This window comes from Ursus maritimus, unplaced genomic scaffold (genome assembly GCF_017311325.1).
Source record: "Ursus maritimus isolate PB19 unplaced genomic scaffold, ASM1731132v1 scaffold_25, whole genome shotgun sequence".
In the NCBI taxonomy this organism is placed as follows: domain Eukaryota; kingdom Metazoa; phylum Chordata; class Mammalia; order Carnivora; family Ursidae; genus Ursus; species Ursus maritimus.
In genome coordinates, this window is record NW_024425008.1 from 34,643,421 (window position 1) to 34,670,197 (window position 26,777).

Sequence of the window (26,777 nt, forward strand, 5' to 3'; positions counted from 1 at the left end):
TCTGTGCACGCGGGTCTCAGATGCCTGAGGACCTGACGTAGTTTCATTAACTCTTCTTTGGTTGACAGAAGATTTGACCCCAAAGCCTTAGAAAAGAAAAGGAATAGGAGGAATATAATGTCTATTAATTTTTCTGAGACTTATAAACTTTTTAAAATCTTGAACTATTGATGATTTTAAATCATCCATAAGTAGGGGCGCCTGAGTGGCTCAGTCGTTAAGCGTCTGCCTTCAGCTCAGGTCATGATCCCGGGGGTCCTGGGATCGAGCCCTGCATCGGGCTCCCTGCTCAGCGGGAAGCCTGCTTCTCCCTCTCCCGCTCCCCCTGCTTGTGTTCCCTCTCTCGCTGTGTCTCTGTCTGTCAAATAAATAAAATCTTAAAAAAAAAAAATCATCCATAAGTAGTACATGACCTGTTTTTTAGCCCTTTTGGAAGTCAATTTGAGACAGATTAGAATTACCTGTGTATTATTGTGTTGCCCATGAATTTGGCACTATGGTGACAAAAATGACCCATAAACCAATTCTTCCAAGTAAGGAAGTGTTTTGAACCATAAACATCCCAAAAGCACATTGTTATTTTAATAGAAGTCTCATTATTTTACCAGATTGTTAATTTGCACTATACTTATCAACCACCAACACATTATTTAGGGTTTTTGTTTTTGTTTGCTTGGGGACAGGTGTTAAGCACAGATAATTTAGAATGTTTTCACTGAAACCCTAATAACATAAAACCATAGATTCTAACAGACGAAAATAAGCAAATATAAAAATTACATAAGAAGAATAAGAAGTACCTAGAGTTTGGACTTATGATAGTTGCATTTAATTCTCCGTCATTGATCCAGCAACATCCCACAAAATCACATGAAAGGTGAAGCTTTAGAAAGAATGATCACTGGGGCGCGTGAGGGGCTCAGCTGGTTGAGCACCCCACTCTTGATTTCCCCTCAGGTCATGATATCAGGGTCGTGAGATCGATCCCCACCGTGGGCTCCCTACTCAGCAGGAGTCTGCTTGAGAGTCTCTCCCTCTGCCTCCCCTCCCACCTGCTCACACATGCTCTCACACTCTCTCTCTCTCAAATCAATCAATCAGTCAATCTTTAAAAAAAAAGAAAAAGGGTGATAACCGTGAACAGTTAGTTGCTGGTTTGCTACAGTCCCATGAACCCAACTGATGGACTCTCTCGGAGCCACTGTTTCATGTCTTCCCTTGGTGTTTGGTTTGGGGTATTTTCTTGAGTGTACAGCTCAGGTTGAAGATCTCTGTGGGACACAACAGAGCCACATTCCCAGCTGCCGCCACCTGCTCTTTCTGCCAATTTTCTGCATACAGTCTCACTGGAGATCTGCAAATACTGTTACCTTGCTCTGTTCCAAGCGCTCTAAAGCTTCTTTGTAAGATGCCGGCAACGGGAACATGGACTGCCCAAGAACTGCCTCCATTTGGCTGAGGTTAGCGCAAACTTTCTCTTTCATTTTTCTATAGCATTTGTAATTCTCAAGACACCTATGAAGCATAATTAGGGGGAAAAAGTGATATTAAATTTTATTTAGTGCAATAAATTCTGGACTTCCCAGAATGAATTCTGAACACTTAATAAAAAGCAGAATGTAATTCTCTTTTTGCTATTCAATGTTTTTCACCAAATTTTTATTGACTATCTCCTCCTCACAGGGACCTGCATAAGACTTTAAATGCAAACTTAACAGGCAGATAAGCCTTTCTCAAAACACCTAAACTGCAGGGGTGCATGGGTGGCTCAGTCGGTTAAGCGTCTGCCATCGGCTCAGGTCAAGATCCCAGGATCTTGATATCCAGCCCTGTGTGGGGTTCCCTGCTCCGTGGAGAGTCTGCTTCTCCTTCTCCCTCTGCCCTTCCCCCTGCTTGTGCTCTCTCTCTCTCTCAAATAAATTTTAAAAATCTTAAAAAAAAAAAAAAAACCACCTAAACTGTAAAACTGCATTCTTTAAAACTACTAATGAAGTATGAATTCTTCATTGAAATTCTGAAGTACAAACCACTTAGCCTTAAAAATGCTCCTATCTTTTGAACCATTAATTCAACTTCCACAATTCATCCTGAGGAATTAATCCTCAAAGTAGGGATTTATCCTAAACCTGATAAAACCTTTTGCACAGTAAAATCTTTTTTCTTATTAAACTATTAATTAAAATGGCAAATATTGGAATATACTTTTATATATAACAAAAAATATGGTTAAGTAAATTACAACAATCCATTTTATAAAATATTTTATAGCAAATACAATTACTTTTATGAAGTTTTGTTACAATAAGAAAAAGAGCACATGTTATAAGGAAAAGCAGCAGCATATTTTCATAGAGAATAATGCTGTGCTATATTAAAAAACACTATGAATAAGATTATATGTATAAAATTGATAAAGTCTAAATCCCTCACTGAAAACAATAAAAAACCCAGTAACAAATATATTTTTTAAAAATTATTAAAATATAATAATAAACTGGAAAGGAATTAAGGAGTATTCAGAGGCCCGAAACTATATGAAAGTGGAAATAGAAATAAGATGAGCTCTAAGGACAGTTTTTCACTTTGAGGGCATTTGCTGAGTTTCAGTTTTATTAACCTCTTCCTGGAATACTGGGCCCCAGAGGATAAACACTCAACCCAGGATAGCTATTTAATAGGAAACCATCTCCATAAAGGTATTTGTAACATACATAGCAAAAGACCAGCTTCCAAAATACAGCATAAATCTCTACAAGTCAATAAAAAAAGACAAGCAACCCAATAAAAATTGGGCAATGGCTTGAACAGGCATTTTTCAGAAGATGAAACATGAAAGACCAAGAAATAAAAAAGAGGCTCAAATATATCAATAATAATAGAGATGCAGATTAGAATCACAATGAAATATCACTTCTCTTCCATCAGACTGGCAAAAATTAAATCTCCTTTGGGGCACCTGGGTGGCTCAGTTAGTTAAGTATCTGACTTCAGCTCAGGTCATGATCTTGGGGTCCTGGGATGGAGCCTCGTGTCAGGCTCCAAGCTCAGCAGGGAGTCTACTTGTCACTCGTGCTCTCTCGCTCTCAAATAAAAATCTTTAAAAAAGAAAATTAAATCTCCCAACATCAGGTATTGGTGAGGATATGAAAGAATTGGAACATAGAATGTTCTTGGAACGCTAGTCTGAGTAGACACAAGTAAAATCATTTAGAATGTAAAATGTAAGATGTGCATACCTTTGACCCAATAATCACAATCCTTGATATATATTCCGGGGAAGCTCTTGAATTTAAAAAGTTTCCTATTGTCACTGCTTGTAAATGTGGACTAGAAAAACCCAAATGTCTATCAATAGCTGGCTGACCGAATTTTGCTATAGACAAGAACATGAATAAACTTCAGCATCACAATGATGAATTTGAAAAAATGAAGTGACAGAAGAATACACATACATGAAAATGGAGCAGAAACACATAGTAAAAATATTTTAAAAAGGAAGAAAATGGTAAATAAAAAATTGGACATAGTGGTTAATTCTGAGAAGAGGAAAAGGACCACACAAGAGAATTCAAAAGTCATGATGTTTACCTTTGAACTTTTGCGTACAAAGCTGTTTGTTTTATCATTATTCTTTACATCATATGCAGACTTTTATAAACATTCTGTTGTATGTACTCAATATTAAATAAGAATAAAAGTAAAAATACAGTAAAATATTTGCTACAGTTTTCCACAGATAATTTAAAATTTTTTCCATATTTTCCAAATTATTTCTAATGTGTACATGTGAATTATAAAGAAAAATAAATCTTAATTTTGTTTTGAAAGCCTTACCTTTAGAAAGAGGTACCCACCTTTCTATTTCACTTTCCTTTACTTTGGCTGCCCCCCTAATGGCTGAATCCTTAGAAACTAATTCCTGTAGAGTACACTGGAGTTGTTGTTTGGCTTCAGGGCTGGAGATAGTCCCCAGTTTCTCAGTGAGGTCCTGGATATCTGCTATTGTGGATTGCAACTCCTCTTGTTTCCAGCCAGGCGTCTCCAGTGGTCCTTCTGGGTTATCAAGGTCTATTTTATGGGAGGCAACAATGGCTTCACGGGCAGTAAAGATTCCCATCGCCCTGGTGACTGCCTCATTATAGCGTGTCATACTTTCATAAGCATCATTCAAAACATCCTGGTGAATAGGAGATTAAATGTTGTGACAAAGCTGTCAAACTTCGGGGATTTTTATCATTCTTGAATTTTTGTAGTACATTCATAATATGTCTGGGTTTTATAAGGGTTAGAATCTCCTACTTTTAGTTGGACAATATTATGCTAGTATTTAAAGACAAATAACTTTTTGTTTGCATAAAGAAAAATGATTTCCAGATTTGCTAAGAAATCTACTCAAAATTCAAAAATACATCTTATGAATCATGTCTGATGATATATATCCCTGTTCTAGAACTCTTATATTACATTATGAATTAAATAAAACAACTGAATATATTTAATGTATATAACTTTAATGGATGCTTGCTGGGAGGGGGGAATGAAAAGAAAACACATACCAAAAAAATCCCCAGATTTCTTGTGTTTTAATTTTTTTTAACTTTATTTATTTTAAGTAATCTCTGCACCCAACATGGAACTCAAACTCATGATCTTTAGATCAAGACCTGAGCTAAGATCAAGAGTCAGATGCTTAACTGACTAAGCCACCCAGGTGCCCCACCCATTCTATGTTTTTAAATAAATGGTTCTGCCACTAACTTTAGTTTCGAGCACATTACCTAATGTCTCCAGACCTTAGTCTTCTTACTGAAATAACAAAGAGTCAAAATAAATAACTTTAAAGGTCCCTTCCAGTCCAGCTCTAATCCTATTATTTTGGAGATTTATGTCATTGTTTCTGGAAACGATATTAAAATCAAGTAAAGTACTGAATTTACTCAACATTTGTTAAGCACCAATTTAAAGAACTTGTTAAGTACCAATTTTAAAAATATTAGGGTTTATAATATGACTTTACATTTATAGCACTTAAACCTATCAAAATATTTCAAAAATATTATCTAATAATTCTTTGAATTAAAGAAGGGAGTTAATTTCCCCCATTCTATAAATTTAATGCAACAATTCTGAAAATACAATGAAAGGCATTAAATTAAGTACAAGTGTTTCAATAATGCCTAAGCTGTCTACCCTATTATTGTGAAAAAGGAGGGAATATGTTGGAGTCATTCCATAGCAGAGGTCAGCAAACTTTTCTCGGAAAGGGTCAGACTAAGTATTTGAGGCTTTGCACGCCATCTGGGCTATCACAACTACTCAACCCTGCTGGTGTAGCAGGAAAACAGCCATAGACATTCTCTAAAGAAATGAGCATGGCCGTGATCCAATAAAACTTTATTTACAAAATCAGGCACTACGGGCAGGTTTGGCCCATGAGCCTTCATTTGATGACCCCTGCTCTAAAATCAGACAGATCTTTTTTTTTTTTTTTTAAAGATTTTATTTATTTATTTATTTGACAGAGATAGAGACAGCCAGCGAGAGAGGGAACACAAGCAGGGGGAGTGGGAGAGGAAGAAGCAAGCTCATAGCGGAGGAGCCCGATGTGGGGCTCGATCCCACAATGCCGGGATCACGCCCTGAGCCGAAGGCAGACGCTTAACCGCTGTGCCACCCAGGCGCCCCTAAAATCAGACAGATCTTGATGCAAATCCTGGTTCTGTTACTGCTGCAAGAGCTGAGAAAATGGTTGATGTTCCTGAACTTAAATTTCCTTATTTTAAAATGGGGCTCAGAATAGCAGGCACTTCACAGAGCTGCTGTGAGGATTAAAAACAAAGTATTTAGGGGCGCCTGGGTGGCGCAGTCGTTAAGCGTCTGCCTTCGGCTCAGGGCGTGATCCCAGCGTTATGGGATCGAGCCCCACATCGGGCTCCTCCTCTAGGAGCCTGCTTCTTCCTCTCCCACTCCCCCTGCTTGTGTTCCCTCTCTCGCTGGCTGTCTCTCTCTCTCTCTGTCAAATAAATAAATAAAATCTTAAAAAAAAAAAAACAACCCAAAAAAACAAAGTATTCAGCACAGCGCCTCGACACTGAAAGTTCTCAACAGATGTGGAGTTATTACTTTTTGTTCTTTTCACTACACCCTATTTCTTCTATTATGCCTATTTCTAAAAAACAAACAAAAACCAAACTTTGAGCTCAACAGAGCCTACAAGGGAAATAAAGGAGTCACACTCCTCTTTCCCATCTATAAGGCACTGTATTTAGATGTAGAATGAGTTGGGATCATAAGTTGGCCCACTGCAAGTTTTTTAAAATGGCTATTCTATGGGGAATGTTCACGTAGGACCTATACCTTCCAAAGAAGCCCACATACTAAGTAGAGGAAAACCTAAAACCATGAAATGAAAAGAAATGCATTAACCACCGAATTAAGAAAAAAACTTACTATGCGCAAATCAATGCTTGTATTAAGCTGCGCGTGAAGGTCTTCGATGTCCTGCAATTTCGTCCCCATATCACAAGTGTCAGAAGAATTTTCTTCTCTTTGCTTCTCCATAAGGGTCACAGCGTTCATGCTATCCATTTCCGCCTGAACTTGCTCGTGAAACGCTTCACAATTCTCCTTTTCTTTTTGAATATGTTCAATGTCCAAATTTATAAGTAAAGGCTGCTCTAACTGAGACTTTATCTGATTCAAAACACGTAAGTAATTTTCCAGTTTGTCCTGAAGGTTCTTTTCATCCATCTCTTTTGGTTGGGATTTTAGTACCCCGTTTTGGAGAATCTTGTGTAACTTGTCATTTTCTTCTGCATACAGCTTTATTCGGAGTATTTCTTTCTCTTTGAAGGAGTCATCAAAGGCCTTACTTTCATTTAATTTCTTTATTATCTCTTGACACAAGCACATGGCTTTCTCAATTCTCCACTCCAAAATGTGAGCACTGAGCAGACTGCTTTCGGGTGATGGATGGGGCACTCCTAATACTCCTTCAGCCCTTTTCTTAATTTGCAAATCCATAGCCTTCAATTGACTTAGTGACGCTTGATACTTGCCATGTTCTGCCATAAATACGTCCAACTGCCTAATTTTTTCTTCGAGTTCCTTTTCTTTTTCAGATACTAGGATTTGTAATTGGTCAAGCTGGGAACAATCCCAGTTTAGTCCTACAGAGTCAAACACTTCTTTGAGTTTCAGTGCCTGGAGGATACTAGACTGAATACCAGTGATTCGGTCTTTAAGACTGTAGAGCTCCTCTTTAACGTCTTCATTTCTTTCTTGATTTCGTAGCAGGTCACTGCGCTGTATGTGGTCAACCTCCTTCTGAAGCGCAGCTCCTGTTTCATGGAATTCTCTGTAAAAACGTATCTTGTGTTCTACATCATTACATTTGTTCTGAATGAATCTTTGAGTTCTGTTGGCTCTCGTCTTAAGATTTTTCAGTTGGTCATCCAGAAATAATCTTTCAAACACACTTAGATCCTTACAGACATTTGTTTGTTCCTGAAGGTGGGCTGCGATGACACCCTGAGCTTCCAGCAGCTCCTTCTGAGAACTCGTCAACGCAACTCGCTCCTGCTCTAGTTCCATCTCTGTAGAGGCTGCTCTCATCTCGGGAGTTATCAGTGCTTCATTCTCTTGAAGTGAAAGCTGCACCTTCTCTATGGCTGCAATAAACCTGTTTCTTTCTTCCAACTTAAATTCTAGTTGCTGCGATCTTTCCGTCGATTTTAAAACTAGCATTTGGTATTGACTCTGTAAGTCCTGTAGGAGGTGATTTAAATCATTGCTCTCATCTGCCTTAAGGTTAGGAATGTTATTTTTGACCTCTTCAACCAATGACTCCACCACCTGCTGCTTATCCAGGATGCCATCGTGTGTCACCTTGCATTTTCTGATCTGTGAAAGAATGTCGTCTGGGAGAAGGGAAATGGTGGGAGTGAGTTCACCCAGCAGGTTCTTGACCCACAGGGTAATCTCTTTCATCTTGTTCCTTATTTCGCCCTTCTTGATCTGATTTTCCACCTGGATGTTTAACGGCTCCAAGGCTTCTAATTGCTTCTGCAAATTATCCATTGCATCTTCCAAAGTATTCTTTTCTTTTTCTCCCCAGATCCTCTTCATCTGAAATTCAGCTTGCCCCTTTACCACGGAAAATCGATGCTTGATGGTCCCGAGTTCGGTGGCCATGGCAACTACGCGAGCGCTCCCCTCCTCTTCTTCGGGAGAGTTGAGCCCTAACTGTAGAGCCTGCCGCTGCTGCTGCAGAGAGATGTCCAGGTCTTGGATCTTCCTCATGAGAAGTGTCAACTCCTCATGTTCTACTGCTTGCTGAGAATACTTCTTTTGAGCCAGCTGTTTCACCTGTTCCCAGCTGTGTGCGAGCTGCTTGATCTGGCTTTCCAAAAACTTCTTATCCATGTCGGTCAGGCAGTTAGATAAGTTTTCCCATTCGATTTTCATCTTGCTTAAGGAAGCTTTCTCTTTTTCGACGGATGCCAGGAATTTTTTAATTTTGTCCAGATAGGTGGCACTGTCCAGAGGCCCCCTAGAAAGAGAAAAACAAATGGAGCTTGTGAATGTTTATTACAGATCAACATGAGGTTAGAGGTCATTAAAAGAAATTAATTCTTTTTGAACTCCCCCAAGAGAAGATTAGGTTGTCTCTAAGACTGCTCTGTCCTGAAAATAAAAACCAGACTCTTGTTTAGTGTGGCTCTCAATTAGCATATACCAATGCAGAAAGCCCACCTACAATATATGTATCATATATTGCAGAGCCACAGGGAAGGAGTGAAGAGGGAAGGGAACAATGTCTGTAAAAGCACGTGCACTGTGAAGGACTTGCCCAAACCTGAGTCTGGGACGGGGAAATTACCGTAACATCCAACCACGTCATTATCATTTTACCAACAATAATGACTAAGAGGGTATATTCCTCAGGCTAATAGTTTGGATATAAAATTGTTTCCTCAAAGGGATGTCACTGAAAGTAAACCCCATTACGGTAAAACTATAAAATCAACCTTTTTAAGAGTGGGAAAGTGTTCACACAATAAGATTATATCTCCAACCATTTGCTATTATTTTCAAAGCCAAAAGGGGTGTGTGTGTGTGTGTGTGTGTGTGTGTGTGTGTGTGTGTGTGTATGTATATATATGTAAAAAGAAAGCATTAGGATAGATACATATTCAGTTTGTTGCAAACTATTTAAACCAATTATGCTGATACTAAACAACAGCATACATAGAATATTTCTTTCCACCCCCCCAGTTTAGAATAAACTCTTGACAAAAAGAGTGCTGAATTCCATAGAATTTAAGTCTATTTGGTAGAGTTGAGTGTGAATTAATTGTTTGATCAATTAATTTGTAAAATGAATATACTTTAATTGTAAAATCAATACAAATAATATAAAATTTATAGCATGACATCAACAGTTTTCTTCAATGGCTTCTATATGGAATTAATTTCATACTGTAGTATTAAAATCGTAATATCATTTCATAGCATAAATTCTTAAAACTTGGGGCCTGTCCATGGTAGTGCAGCCTATGCTGGAATAAAAAGAACGCAAGTCCTAAATTCTTTTTTTTTTTTTTTAAGATTTATTTATTTGAGAGAGAGAGAAGGGGGGGCGGTGGTGGGAGGGGAGCAGGGGAAAGAGGGAGAAGCAGACGCAGACTCCCTGCTGAGTGCAGAGCGTGACAAGGGCTGGATCCCAGGACCCTGAGATCATGACCTGAGCTGAAACCAAGAGCCGAGTGCACAACCGACTGAGCCACCCAGGCGCCCCGCAAGTCCTAAATTCTTATACTTACACTTTAAGACTTTCCTTTTCCGTCAATAAGGCTTTCACTGAGGATTCAACTGAAGCAAGGTGTTCCTGAAAATCATTAAGGAGATAATATTGGCTTTCCTTATTTTTCTTCAAAGTAATTAGTGCCTGAAGCAGATCGTCCAAGTGCTGCCCCGAATGTCCCCTATCGTGAAGAGCCAAGGCACTTGTTTCTGCTTTATGGAGATACTCAGTTTGTTCTAGTGGTTCAATGGCTGTTTTCTTTGCTTCCAACTGGGCATATAATTCCTAAAAACAAGTCAAGGAAATCAGTAAATACAGACTCACTCATTACTCATTAATTTTTTTCTTTTCAATAACACATTCTATCCCCAAAATAGGTTTTAAATATTTCATTTGCACACAGAAAAACTAAGATGCTGACATTTAAAAGCTTTTTTTCATACAAGAATCATGTTAAAATCTAGACTGAAACTCACAGTTGGTCTAGCATTTAATAGCAACTAGCTTACCCTATTGTTTTAAAAGGTTCTGCAATGTCTAAAGGAAGATTTACCTTATTTTTTTTATGTTGTCCTAGATTTAGATACACTCCATTTATATACATCCTTTATATATATCTTATTTTTATTATTCATATACATCACCCCTCTTTCCCGTTTTAAACTATGTTTACAGTTATATAAACTCAACTAGAATTGCAGGGGTCATTTTTTGAAAGACATGGACATGTATTGGACTTCTAGATTATATAGCTATAAATACATAAATATATAAGCATCGCTGTAAGCACAGCTTAAAAACAAAGGAGTACCCCATAATGTTGATAGTTAGGAAAAATAAATTTGTCAGAATCTGAATACATCTGACTAGGAAAAGGAATAAGTCAGAATTTCCAAGTTTTGTTACTGAATAAGTAAGTTTTTAGGAACTTCATGAAAAAGACTAATGTTCATTAAACTCTTCCACTTTTTAAATGGAAAGATTTATACAACTTACTGATTAGTACATAATTATATAGTTACCAAATTGATCATCAGGCAAAGGTTAAATAAGACTTTTCATTTTGTGCAAGCAAGTTTCTGGTAATTAAAATATATTGTATTGCACTGGATAAATGATGCAATCATGTTGTCAGTGTTTTTCTTGTTCCCATACCTCTATCTCTTTTAATTGTTCATTTCTTAACATAACATCTAATTCTAAAGGTTGATTTTGCAGCTCATTGACTTTCTGCTCATCTTCAGTGTTTTTCATGCTTTCTTGAATATCCAGAGAAAGTTGTTTTGACAAAACCACTTCCACAGCTGAATTCTGAAAACATAAAAAGATTAATTGCTCAATAGTCTACCTTACAAATAAATAATTTTTCTTTCTCTTGGTGAACACATTCCAGTTCCTTCTATTTACTCAGATTAAAGATTTTCCAAAAGTATCTTTGGGCACTATCAAAGATGATTTTTCCATACAATATTTAATTGCTTTTATGGTATCCCACCAAAAAAAAAAAAAACCCTTTTTTTGGCAAGATAGTATAGGATCTATGATTATATTGTGAGGCATAATCTAGTCTTAAAGAAAGAAAACAGATATGGAAAAAACAGAAGTTCCAAAGTTTAGGCTTGGTGTTCATTGTGATGTAGAGGGTAGGGCTAGTAACAGGCATTCAACGTTACCTGCTGGTAGTTTAAAATAGTAAGTGGACAGATGGCAGGACCACCAGGATTTCATGGCATTGAGAATGAATTATGCCTCGCACCAGTTCATAGTAAGAACTCCAAGCCGGGTAAGGCAGGCTATATGGAGTCATGTGATCTTTTCTGAAAGCGACAAGGACTTGAGTTTCTCATAGGGTACGTACAGACGCCACCTGCGTTGAGTGATTCGTTCTTTGGACAAATGTTTAGTATGTACATGTCCCAGGAGCCACGTCCATAATTTTGAAAAGATTTCCACTATTTTGCTAAGGTATTCGTTTTTATTTTCCGGTTACTTTATAAATGAAATACCGCTTGATTTTGTTACAGACTTTCGTGTCGGTAAGGTCAGTATCAAGTCTGTGACTAAGATGTGTCCACCTCCCCCACCAAGGTAGAAACTGTCGCTGTAAAACTACTACCTGGATAGCGATGCAGAATGTTAACCATCAGGGAAGCTGGGTAAGAGATACGTGAAACCTTTCTGTCCTATCTTTGCAACTTTTCCATCAATGTAAAACTATCCTGAAGTGAAAGGATCATATGAATAAAACAGACACGCGGAGGCGTGTGCGTCTGGAGCCTCACCAAAACTGGCTGGGAAGCACATTGAGCTGACCAGCGTCATTGGTTTTGACATAGACGGCACTTAGCACAAGTCACTTCTTTAAAAGGCTACAAATGATTTAAATGATCTTATACATTTCCTTCATTCCCGACAATTTATTCATGCAAAACTACAGTTAAAAATCTGCGGGGAGACAGCATCTCAGAAGTCAGGATCCAGGAAGGCTGTGAGAGGAAGAGAGAGAGGTGCCGCACCACAGGCGGCATCGGCCTATCGCTGCTCCTCGCCAGGAGCCACGGTCACAGGCGGTGGATGCCTGCCTCCCACCTGCTGGCTGTTGTTCCTTACAGTCCCCCCCAAATCCACCTGCAGAAAAAGAGTGCCTGAGGTAAAGGCTGAGATATTAGACCCTAGGAAGACTTTACTTACGATTAATCATCTACGAAGACTTCAGAGCCCTCGGTCTATCTTACCTCATAAGCCACTGACTTCGGGACTAGCAACAATTTGCCACTGGTAATCTGCCTTCCGTGGTCAGAGAGAGCATTCGGAAAAACCTGAAAGCACCCCGAAGCACCACTTGTTTGCCAACTCCAAAAGCCATGTTTCTACCTTGGCAGAAAATCCAACAGAGTCCCTCAAACGAACATTTCAAATTTAAAAGGTAACATTCCCGTGCTCATGCCAGAGAGGTTGGAACACAGACTCCAGGTCCTGATTGGCTCCTGGAAACATTCTTTTGTAACCAGTCATCCTTTGCTCATCACCCTTGACTAGATTTTATTTTGATTTGGCAGTCTCATTTGAATGATTTTATTTTAAATATTTATTTCAAACATAGTTACAATATAACCTCCAGTCATTAACCATGATACAGATATAAGTAATGTACTTTTCCATATCACAAATATAATTTAAAACTCAATCTTTATCCCTCTTTCATCTCTTCCTCCTCAGAAATAACCACTATTTTAAAATACATGTATACATTTTATTAAATATTTATTTACTTAAGTAATCTTTACTCCCAACACAGGGCTCAAACTCATGACCCCGAGATCAAGAGTCACACGCTCTTCTGACTGAACCAGCCGGGTGCCCCTACACATGCATTTTTATACTTTTACTACATATATTCGTATTCACACAGTATTGTTTTATGTATTTTAATTCTTCTACAACTGGCATCATGTATTATCATTTTATAACTTGTTTTATTTTTTCCACTCAGCAGTATGTTTGGGGTTTATTCATGGTGACAGATATAAATCTGGTACATTTAGCCTTGTATACTTGTTCTGTCTGAGTGAACATGACTTATCTGTCAGACTCCTGAGAACATAATATTTTTTTTAATTTTTTTATTTTTTAAAGATTTTTATTTATTCATTCGACAGAGATAGAGACAGCCAGTGAGAGAGGGAACACAAGCAGGGGGAGTGGGAGAGGAAGAAGCAGGCTCATAGCAGAGGAGCCTGACGTGGGGCTCGATCCCATAACACCAGGATCATGCCCTGAGCCGAAGGCAGACACTTAACCGCTGTGCCACCCAGGCGCCCCCTGTGAACATAATATTGTTTTTAGTTTTTATATTGGTCTGATAAACACCCTTGTATAGGCCCTTTTGCAAATTTCTGTGAGTTTCTTTGGGATATTTTCTAGAACTAAAATTACTCCTTTTGATTTTCAATAGATAGTTGTTGATTTGTTCTCCAAACTGAATTACTGTTTTTACTCCCACCAGCTCGGTAAAAGAATTCATATTTTCCCTAATCCTCTCTGATATTTGGTGTTAACACACTTTAATTTCTGCCAATATAATGGATGTGAAATTGATATCATTATTATTTTAATGGATTTCTCTGGCTGCTAAAAAGACTGAGCAACTCTCCTAGAAGAAAACATGAGCGGTAACCTCTTTGACGTAAGTTTTAGCAATATCTTTTTGGACCAGTCTCCTCAGGCAAAGGCAACAAGAACTAAAACAAATGGGACTACATCAAACTAAAAAGATTTTGCACAGCGAATGAAACCATCAACAAGACAAAAAGGCAACCAATTGAATGGGAGAAGATATTTGCATGTCATATACCTGATAACAGGTTAACAGCCAAAATATACAAGGAACTTACACAATTTATTATTTTAAAAAAACAAACAACCTGATTAAAAAAATGGGCAGAGGACTTGAATACACACTTTTTTTCCAAAGAAGACAGATGGCCAACAGGCATATGAAAGATAGTCACCATCACTAATCCCCAGGGAAATGCAAATCAAAATCACATTACTCAGCCATCAAAAAAAAAAAAAAAAATGAAATCTTTGCAACGACATGGATGGAACTAGAAGTTATTATGCTAAGCGAAATAAGTCAATCAGAGAAAGACAATTATATGATTTCACTCATGTGTGGAATTTAAGAAGCAAAACAGGATTATAGGGGAAGGTAGGGAAAAATAAAATAAGATGAATTCAGAGAGGGAGACAAACCATAAGAGACTCTTAACTCTAGGAAACAAACTGAGGGTTGCTGGAGGGTACGTGCGGGGGGGGGGGGGAAGGGGTAACTGGGTGATTGGCATTAAGGAGGGCACGTGATGTGGTGAGCACTGGATGTTATGTACAACTGATGAATCACTGAACTCTACCTCTGAAACTAATAATACACTATATGTTAATTAATTGAATTTAAATACAACTAAATTTTAAAAATATCACAGTGAGATATCACCTTACACCTGCCACATTGGCTATTATTAAAAAGACAAAAAATAAGTGTTGGTGAGAATGTGGAGAAAAGGGAACCCTCATACACTATTGATAGGAATATAAATTGGTTCATCCACTGTGGAAAACATTATGAAGGTTCCTCAAAAAATAAAAGTAAAAATACCACACAATCCATCAATTCCACTTCTGGGTATTTATCCAAAGAAAACAAAGACGCCAATTTGAAGAGATGTATGTCTCCCTATGCTCATTACAGCATTATTTATAACAGCCAAGATACGGAAACCACCTAAGTGTCCCTCAGCAGATATATGGATAAAGAAAGTGTAGTGTGTGTGTGTATATATATATATATATATATATATATGCAATGGAATATTGCTCAGTCATAAAAAAATAAAATCTTGCCATTTGCGACAACATGGATGGACCTTGAGAGCATTATGCTAAGTGAAATAAGTCAGACAGATAAAGCAAATCCTGTATGATTTCACTTACATGTGGAATCTAAGAAAACAAAATAGAGGGGTACCTGGGTGGCTCTGTTGGTAGAGCATGCAACTTTTGATTTGGGGTTAAGTCATGCGGGGCACAGAGCTTACTTAATTAAAAAAAAAAAAAGGCAAAAATAAAAAAAACCTGGGGTGGCTCAGTCTGTTAAGTGTCTGCCTTTGGCTTGGGTCATGATCTCGGGGTACTGGATTGAGCCCCATAACGGGCTCCCTGTTCAGCAGGGAGGCTGCTTCTCCCTTTCCCTCTTCTCTCCCCCACCCCATGCTCTCTCTCACGCTGTCTCTCTCAAGTGGACAAAATCTTAAAAAAAAACAAACAAACATAGAGAAAGAGACTCATAGATACCGTTCGTTACTGGAGTCAGGAGGGCTTGGGGAATTGGGTGAAAGAGATAAAGGGGATTAAGGGGTACTAATTTCTAGTTATACAATAAGTAAGTTATGGAGATGTAATGTACAGCATATAAAATATAGTCAATAATACTGTAACAACTTTGTATGGTGACAGATGGTAACTAGACTTACCCTGGGAATCATTTCATAATGTATAAAAATATCAAATCGCAATAATGTATACCTGAAACTAAAAGGATATTGTATGTCAATTATACTTAAAAAAAAAAAAAAAGACTGAGCTACTCTCATGCTCACTGGCCATGAGTCTTACCTTCTATGAATTCCTTTTGCATATCTGTTGTCTATTTTTTACTGCGTTGATTTGTGATTTTTAGTGTTTATTTTCATATTCTGGATACCAATCTCCTAATAGTTTTATTCATTGCAATTATTATCTTCCAGTAGATTGTCTTTAAACTTTATATGTGATGTCTTTTGTTGAACAAGAGTTTAATGTTTTAGTGCAGTCAAATGTATCAAACATTTCCTGTTTTGGATTCTGTTTTCAGGGCCTGTTTAAGAACGTCCTCTATACTCTGAGATCATAAAAATATTCTTTATATTTTCTTGCCAAGGTTTTAACATTTTTCTCTTCACATTTAAGTTCTTCTGTAATATGCTTCTGTGTGAGTTTTGTGATAGATAAATTCAGTCTTTGTCAGAAAAATTTAAGTATTTTGCATCACTCCAGAATGACAGTTCAACTGGGTATCGAAGTGCAGGTTAAGAACTATCTTTCTCCCCGTGCTGTGCAGATGCTATGACACTGCCTTCTGGCTTTCAGGGTTGAGAAATCTGTTGTCAACGTAATTATTTTTAGTCTGGTTGCCTTTGAGATACTTCTTTCTGGCTTTAGTGATTTATTGTTTAGCCTGTTCAAGGCTCTCTATACTTCCTGAAAATGAGGATTCATATTTTCCCTCAATTCTGGAAAATTCCCAGGCTTGCTTTTCCTCCATTCTCTCTATTCTTTCCTCCTAGAACTCCTATCAGGCTTATGTTAGAGCATCTCAGTACGTCTTCTGGGTCTCTTAAACTTTCTTTCCAATATTCCATTTCTTTACAGCTCTGTGTTGGATTATGGGTAATTCTCTCAGTCATATATTTTAGATAACTAATTCTCTTCAACCTGGGTCAAGTTTGCTGCTTAACCAGGCGAGAGCAATCTTAATTTCAATGACTTATTTTTTAATTTATTGACATGCCATATGGTTCTTTCTCAAATCTTACTTTTCCTCAAAGTATTTTATTCTGTCCTTATGATTTCCATTCCATCTTTTATATCACGAATCATTTTAAACATATTATTGTATAATATATTCCAGACTGTTGGATTATCTCACTTTCGTAATGTAGTAGTTCCTCTTATTTGTAGTAATGAGGCCCCTTCCCTGTGCTGGACTGTTCCTTTGTGTTCATCATTGATTGATTGATTGATATTAACTCAATATCAGACTTTTTAAAAATTTCACTGTGGGAATTCCTTTGGCCTAATTGATAGAAGTGACCCCTTTGTGCGGATTTGCGCTTGCTTCTTCCAAGTATCTCAAGGAGACAGGTAGGTAGGTAGGTAGGTAGGTAGGTAGATAGGTAGAGAGAGAGAGAGAGAGATGGTAGATACAGAGACTGATCTTAACGTTCATTTCTTGATTTGAGCTACTTTAGAATGCAAGTAGCATAGATTTGGACTCTAAACCTGTTTAAGATATAGGTTTAGTTTAGATTTCTCCTGGGAGACTTTTTCTTCCCACCTGTAGTCCTAGTCCTTTCTCTGGGTTAGAGATTTTCTGGTCCACCTTTCTCCCAGGCTACAAGCTTTCCAAGGGCCTGTGGCTATTATGGAGTATCCACTCCAATACATGACCTCTCATGAGTACTTATGATCTCTAAGCCCCTGAACATCTGATTCTTTCCCTTTCCCAGTACTCCTGGAATTTCTCTTTAGAAAGTTTTTTTTTTTAATTATCATAAACTTAAAGTATAACTTTTAAAAATATTTTATTTATTTATTGGAGAGAGAGAGCATGAGAGAGAGAACAAGCACGAGGGAGGGGCAGAGGCAGAGCAAGAAGTAAACTCCCCGCTGAGCAGGGCGCCTGATGGGAGCTCCATCCCAGGACCCTGGGATCATGACCTGAGCCGAAGATAGATGTTTAACTGACTGAGCCACCCAGGCGCCCCCGAAAAGTATAACTTTCAAACAATGTAATAAGTATACATATTGAGCCTCCAAGCATAAATGGAATTTTTAAAGTTAATAAATTTAAGGTGGAAAAGGACCATTCTATCAAGAAACTGGCTGAGTTATATCGCCAGCTATGTTTAATTTTTAAAGAAATGTTACTTTTTTCAACCACATATCTTTCCTTAGAATTTGGCCTGTTTGGAAAAAGAAATAGGAAGTGAGAGAAACAATATCACGAACCATCCTTAAGGGCTGGGCCATGATATTTTCCTCTATCTGTGCCTTAATTCACAAAGTAAACCTTCTATATTCACATCTGAAACAATGGGCTTCACATAATGGCGCACTTTATCTGCCTTAGCAAAGGAATAAGCACAGCCAACAGAAGGAAGCCTGTCACCAGCTTCACTCTCCCCTCCCCCATTCAGGTACAGTGGCCCTTGGCTGTCATAATCCTGGGAAAGTGAGAAGCCGAAATCTATCACCTGTAACCTGCCAACGGTAGGGCAATAGCCTACAAGCCTAGAGGATATATTTCTTTCTTCTCTAAAGCATTCCAATACGAAGCAGTGAAAAACAATTCAAAGCTAAACATACATCATTACCGCTAGACACAAACCGAAAGGCAGATCGACACGGTGTCAGCGGCGGCCTCTTGCTGTTAGCAAAATGTCCACAATGTTAACGCCACCTGCAAGGCGCTTGTGACTCAGCCAGCCTCGCCCACCTCTCAGGCCTCCACTCTGTCACTCTCCTCTGTCCTCCACCCTCTCTGTCACCCTTTCTAACGCCTCATACTCTCTCCCACCACCACGACTTCCTCTGTCAAAAATCCTCCCCACATCCAGCCCTGAGCGCTGTTAACTCCGACCCACCCTTCCAGTCTCAGTTCAAATACTGTTTCCTTGGAGAAGCTCTGACTACAGCTCAGCTCAGAGTCCTTTAGGAAAGACTATCATGGCAATGTGTTCTTTCATTTAGTTCCTGCAATCAGGCTCTCATTAGTTCATTAGTTGATTAATGCATGCCTCCTCTAGACAAGAAACTCAACGAGAATAGAGACCATGTCTATTTTTGCTCACCATTGAACCCTCATCGTCTGCTCAACAAATTTTTACTGAATGGATGTGTAGATGAATTCATATTAGACGAAAAATAAGAGAATCTTATTTAGTTTTTGCTTAAGATGAATCATCTGTGGGTTATAAAGCAGAGTGGAGAGAAACTGAGGCTCTGCCAACCCAGCTCTTGTTGGCCAGCCATCTGCTAGGAATGACAGCAATAGGCTTTGGCTCGGTTTACTGGGAGGAGAGAAGGTTCACAATAGGCACAAGAACCCAATAAGGGGTCCACTGAGGTCAGACAGTACATTAGCTTATTAGGCCTCAATTAACAACCCACATAACACATTCAATACAATGGTGGGGGTAAGCCACCAAGCATCGGGCTGGGTAGAGGACTTGGGTTCTACGGGTTCTAGTCCCAGTGCTGCTGGAGTACGAACTTGGCCAATTAACATCTCTGACTTCAGTTCCCTTGCCTGAAACACAAGGGTTAGCCTAGAAAGCTCCTAAGTTCCCTCAGCCTTAAGAAGGACTTCAGAACATGTTCTCAAATGCATGCCACTCACAGATGTCAACACCGTGTGCACGATGTGAGTCACTTGTCCCGTAAAGGAATAAATCTTGGGTTATGAAAAATACCTCTAGAGTAAGGGGCAAGACTTGTATACAGGCCAAAAAGAGCAAAGCAGTTCACTTCCAAGACAGAGTTGGCATGTGGCCCGACTATGTGTTCTATTAACAAAAATTATTTTTGCTGAGTTATCAGGATAAACACCACCAAAAATCGGCCTCATTTACCCCAGGACTGAAAGCTCTTTACCCAGTAAGTGGTTTTCCTTCTCATTCTAGTACTGACTCTACTGTGTTTCTGGTCACTCACCCACAGCTGGACACCTTACATGTTTTGCCTGTATCTGTGTAACCATCTACTTCCCAGAATTTCTCCATGAATGCCTGCTTAAACACTGAAATGCTAAATGCTCAGAAATTTTTGAAAAGAACAAAAACAACTCAGACATACTAACAATTATACCTAACGACAAGGAATTCAAAGATGTGATTATAGACAAAAGGTTTTTTTAGGAGCAATTACATCATGTAGGCTGACATCTGGGAAGGAGCGGGCAAGAAAGAGCCTTTAATACCACTTAATTGGTAATGTTGTTTTATGAGTTTTTAGAGTAATAACAAACTACGAATGCATTACTTTCCTTTTTTTCTTCTTTATCATTTCCCTTTATGAACACCTTAAATCTGAAGAGATTACTTGGTCTTCACTTTTTACCATATCCTAATTTGTTACTTCGCTTCACCTATGCAGGAAGGGGAGGTGGAAGGCAGTTCTGCCTTTTCATATTTAAAAACTCTTAGAAATTCACTTCTATAAAAATATCTAGTATGATATGGGATCATAAGCCCCCATATCCTTCAGGCTACACGTTGTAATTTCTTTTGCCTCCAGGTTTGCCTTAATATTTTGTTATTAAAGAAAAAGTCAGCCAAAGGTCCAGATCTAAGTTATCCCCTAAATTTCATCTAAAATGAAATTCTTGGCAATGGAATGAAATACATATCAGCTATAATGGCAATTTTTGAAAAGTGCAATCATACTTTCAACAAAACTCTAAGACCAAATGAAATTTACTAAAGAAAAAAGTAGAAGAAAATAAAAACTTCCTAAAAATTCTTCTGGAGGCGATTTTAAATCTGATAAAAGCCCCTCTAGATTCCAAAAAGACATGTGAAATGAGCATTAATTAGATATTTAATTAATGTTAGATTTTTAAAATTTTTAAAAAGATTTATTTATTTATTTGAGAGAGAGAGAGCAAGCGAGCGAGAGAGCACACAAGCAGTGGGGAGGGGCAGAGGGAGAAGCAGACTCCCCTGCTCAGCAGGGAGGCCAATGCAGACTCGACCCCAGGACTCTGGGATCATGACCTGAGCCGAAGGCAGATGCTTAACTGACTGAGCCACCCAGGTGCCCATAATTAGTGTTAGATTTTAAACTGTGATAACTGAGGCCCATAACTAGCACAAAGAGGCCTCGATAAATACGTTTAATGCATTGCTTATTTTCACTATCGCAATAGTTTCTGATTAATTAGACTTATGGTTCAGTAAATTTTGCTTTTATGTTATTTAGAGACTCCTGCTTAAGTCTTTACACTTGTGTCTTATACGAGTCTATGCCTGTTTAATCACTTTTACTAGCTGTTCAACATTTACATTGTTCTCGGTCTTATATAGTCTAATATTATACAGAATAAAGTAAATACAGCCAGTACTTAGAAAATAAAAGCACAGATGCAGAAACAACAAAAAAAATTCATGTCACAAAAGAGTAAAAAGTCATAATAAAACATTGCTAGAGAATTAAAACCACCTTCCTCTACCCCAGACCTGTGAAAATTATTTAAAGATTTAAGTACCTCTATCATTTTTTTAGCTTTAAAAGTAGCTTATCTCCTCCTTCACAAACACATGAGTCTTTTGACCATTACAGAAGGCATCACAAATTAAATGAAAATTTATATTACAATATATTTGTCTTACATGGTTCAGTAGAAAAAATCATTTTAATGAGGTGTCATAAATTATAAATAACTCATTCAAGATCAAGTAAAAGCTTAATAAATTATAAAAACTCTTATTATTGGATTATGATCTTTATTTAGTTTTCAATATACTCTACTGAATTTTGGGGGCTCACAGTCAAAATGGGTCTGAGAAGTTAATTTTAAAAGTTATTAAGCATCTCCCTTTAGCAACATCATGTATTAGGATAGAAGGCATTTGGTATCTTTTTCTTTTTTACTTATCTACTGCTGTTTGATACTGTTAAGAAAGTTTCTTTTATACATACAACTCAGGAGCCGCCTGCATGGGCCCTTCATTCTTTAAGACATTTTCCTTAGCGATATTTAACACTGCCTGTTGGATTTATAAGTCTTTTCTCATGGCCAGACTGATGCCCCATTGGCGTTTAACCTGGTTTTACACATTTCTAGAGAACACTATCTCGTTCCTATAATCTTCCATGTATTTCTGCTTTGTTTTTAAGATTTTATTTATTTGAGAGAGAGAGAGAGAGAAAGAGAGCACGAGCAAAGGGAAGAGCAGAGGGAGAGGGAGAGGGAGAAGCAGACACCCTGCTGAGTGGGGAGCCCCACACGGGGCTTGATCCCAGGACCCAGAGATCATGACCTGAGCCAAAGTTAAATGCTTAACTGACTGAGCCACCCAAGTGCCCCCACGCATTTTTGTTCTAAGAAGACAACAGAAGTGCACCTTCTTTTCATTGCTCTTAATCACAAACTCCATAAAAAGCTGAGGCGAGCACATGCCTGAATGGTCTAGCCTTTGCTATCCTCCAACAGGACCCTGGATTCTGAGAGGCTGGCTAACAGGAAGACTCTTTCAAATACGGTTTACTAGATGGTTCTTTGTGCCTTTTCCATTTCGATCTCTAACCTGCGAGAGAGAACTTTCACTGCCATAGGAAAATGTACCCATTTGGTTGGTCAGAATGAAAACAAAACAACATTCTTCTTTCCTCTCCCCAGGGAAAATTAGGAGCCTGAACGTTGATGTTCTCACACCAAATAATCTGACAACATTTAAAAATGCATTTGCAGTAGAGGGTTAACATGAGAGGAAAAAGAAAGGAACCTATCCTTTCAAACAGTCTCTGATTTCATTATAAAATCAACCAAAAAGAAAAAAAAAATAGGGCTCTTGGGATTTTTTCCCCTCAGAAAATGGGTAGAACACACTTTCTTTTCTTCTGCCTTTTCTAATTTGCCTTTGTGCTCTTGACCCAGGAAAGTGTATGTGATTACATATCAGAGAGAATAATCAACCTGAATTGATGACTGGCATTTTAACAGACTAAACAGTAAGATTTCACACCTGAAATCTTGGACAGTTTTCTAAGGGCTCTTTTTACAAGTGGGCATCGTAAATAGCCAGCACATTGAGGGTTTAATTATAAAATCAGAAGGCTTGATTCACCATCCTGTCTTCAGAGCCCAACACCTCTTCATTCTCAGACGCGATGTCTTCGAGATGTAAGGACAAGCACTTACCGTGTTTGTGTCCCGGTCTTCCTCAAACTTTTCCAGCGCAGCGGAGTCCTGAGTGGGCTCCTGACCATCAGGAGTGACCTCCTCCTCTCTGCCTGGCAGAGTAAACTTTTCTCTCTGTTCTGTTGAGTGTGTTGATTTGAGAATGCTATTGAGACAATTTTCTGTCTCCTGCGTAGCAGATTCAAGTCTGTTTTCCAAATCCTTTTGTTTACACTTAAGTGATTTTATATCATCTTTAATAATCTTCTGTCCTACTGAAGATGTATTTTGCTTGATGGATTTTGCTAAAGCTAAAATCTTCTTTAATGTGCCATCTTGTAAATGGAGTCTATTCTCTAGTTCCTGCAAGTGGAGAAAAGATTGTCACAAAAAGTACCTCCATTCAACGGCCACAAGAGTTAATTGACTTTTGTAAATCACAGAGTATTCTGCTCCACTAGTGGAAAGTATAAAAAAATTTACCAATTCATATCACAAAGAAGAAACTTTGGGTAAAACTTAAACCAATGTGTCATCCCAGATCAAAATCTCCAACAGATTTTGAAAGATACTTGAAGTTTATAAGAAGTAACAAAGAAAATTCTCACAACACAGTTCCTGGAACGTAGGAGGCAATCAACACATACTTGTTAAGTATATATTATGTTCAAGATACAGCCTTTTTACACAATCAAAATACTAAATGGTAAGTGTCTATTTTGTGCAAAGCACTGAAAATAAAAGAATCATTTAGAATATACCCACATGAATCTAGTTTTAATGTTTACAATTCAGAATAAAGCTTAAATCAATCTAATGCAATATCTGAAATATAGCAGGAACTCATATTTACTCAATGCATGAACAAATCAGGCTGATCTGAGAACTCAAGACCAAAAGGAATTTGAGGTACTATCGTACCTACTGATGTTACTGTTGAAATAGAATAAGCCTTAAAGTTACTAGGTGAACTCTATAGTATTTATCAGTCACTATCCTAATAGACTACCCAGTATTCATTCATTCATTCATTCATTCATTCATTCAACTAGCAGCAAATATTATGATGGGTTTTTTTTAAATTTGTAAACATTTTTTAAGTAATCTCTATACCCAACGTGGGGCTCGAACTCACAGCCCCGAGATCAAGAGTCACATGCTCTACCAACTGAGCCAGCCAGGTGCCCTTATTATGACAGGTTTCGAAGTTATATAGATGAGGAAAATACAGTTGAGTCAGGTTCCTATAGTCTAGTGAGAGAGACACAGAAGTAAACAGACAATTGTAACAGGATGTGAAAAGATCCATGCTAACAAATTGCACAGGTCGTTGAAACATATTAAGTTGGAAGAAGGGAGTTCCAGACTACAGTTTAGAATGATCCAGGTGCAGCCATGTGGACGTTGCCATGGAGAGGGTGGCAAGTGCAGGCAGACAGCCATTTGGAAGTCAATACAGGGGTGTGTGAGGTGAGGGCCTACTCTGAAGAAGCAATAACGAGGGTCTTGGGGCAGGAAGAAGTTGTACAGATATTCCAGACAAGAAAGAGACAGCACTTAGTGTCTGACTGGATTGAGGAGTCTGGGAAAGGATGGATAACCAGGTTTCTGACTTGAAGCCTAGAGAGATGGTAGAAATATTCAGAGTCAGAGAACATGGAAGAAAAAGCAGGCCTACTGGTATGGAGCTGGGAGATGGAGAAAGGGAAGTTGAGTTATTTTCTGGACACGTTGAATGACAAAAGTGTACGACACCCAAGTATAGAGATGTCTAGTGGGGTCAGAAGACCTGCACTGTAGCCCCTACTCTGTCATTTCACATGGGTGACCTTGTAAGTCCCTCATCTCTCCAGAACCCAGCTTCTCACACATAAAATGAGGGGTCTGAACGTGATGGCCTCTGAGATTCCTTCTACCTGTAGCAGAGATTCTATGCTAATTTTTCTGGAGAAGCCTCAGCTGGGCTCCTATCTACCACTTTTCTTAGTTATCCATGGCACCCAAAGAGTGCCCTGGACATAATGAGCCCTGAGGTAGCCTGTCAGAATGTCACGCCATGGAGAAGGCTTGCTTGATTCCCAGATCCCTAAAAGAAAGAGAGAAGGGGGCGCCTGGCTGGCTCTGTCGGAAGAGCATGCGACTCTCAATCTTGGGGTCATGAGTTTGAGCCCCGTGTGGGGTGTAGAGATTACTTAAATAAATTTTAAAACTTTAAAAAAAGAAAAAAAAAAAGAGATGAAGAATTCCCACACTCAGTTCAGCAGTGCTGCTCTGAGACTCACGCCATGAAATCTCTGGTTAAGCAGCTGTCAAAGAAGTAACCGAGAAAATGCTTTACTTTGTTTTCTTCTAGAAGATACCTCTCAGGGTGCTTATATTGGCTAAGCAAAGAGTGGGAATCCAAAGAATGTGTTTTGAGGATGTGGGTCAAGGGCTATAACCCTCACTGCAAGGGGCTAGGTGCTGTTGCAGTGAGGGAGAGGATTTTGGAAGCCCTACATCTGGAGAGAGCTCTAATTTAGGCCAGGAGTATGAAAGGTAATAAGGTAAAAATTATACAATTCCCAACCACCCCAATAAAGAATGCAAAACGGAAGCATTTCCCCCTTGGTCCTGTGGCATCAGATACATTCGTTGACTCCCCAGTATCTCCTGGAATCACTGTGCTGTCTTTGAAACAAAGATCTCCAGGAGGTAGAGACTGGTCATGGGTGGAACGGTCTGGTCTCTGAGCGTCCGGAGTGCAGGGAAATGTTCAATTCAAATCATAAATGGACTTGGTCACTAAAAAAGAACATTCCCATTTTCTGTGACTAGTCAGAACCTTAATTATCTTGGTCACTTCAAGGGTAACTGGATTTCTGACCAAAGACACTGATTTCTTCATTGTAATTAATATTGATTCTGTTTTAATGTCCATCATGTCTGAACACTGTTTAATACCTGCAGTTTCTGCAGTTTTTCCTCAACTGCTGTTTGATCCACAGGCTTATCAGAAAAACTGGCAAATTCCTTGGAGATATCATCCAATGTGGCATTCAGGTCTGTGACGCAAAGCTGGTATGAGTGGTGTTCTTGAACATGACCTTCCAATTTTTCCACAGAATCCTAAAAATAAAACCATTGACAATTCACCAATTATGTCTCTGAATTTTCTCACTCAGAAAATTATTAAATTGTTCACAAACACTTGTTTCATGAGGTTTCGTCTTGAAATAGGAATAGGGCCATAAATTGTCCAGAGTTCTAAAGTAAAGTTTTTAGTAGTTGAGATATTTCAATGTAAAATCTCCTCCTCTCCCCTGAAAATGGCTTATTGAAATCACATTTGTTTCCCCCATGCTTCTTTGCCTTCATTTCATTCCTGAGGACAATTTATTTCTCAAGAGGTTTACAAAATATAAATGCTTCAAATTATATCATCAAATCACAAACATCTATAATAAAGCAGCTCCCTTAATTATCCTTCTTAGTAAAACCAAATATCCACAGTTGGAAATGAGACTGTATGAGATCAGCCTAACCTCAGATTCCTTTCCTAAGAATTAAATTCCAACATTGTGTATTAGGAAAGTAGTCCTAACTCAAGAGCAAACCCACCTTCAAGTTCTTTTCCTGGAATAAGAAAATAAGGTGGCCACACCTGATCAGAAAAGAAGTACTTATTAAACTGAACCACTTACAATCAAGTGGTATCTCTTTATCTCTGCACATCTCCCAGGCTTAGAAGCAGGATTTCTTTTTTTTTTTTTT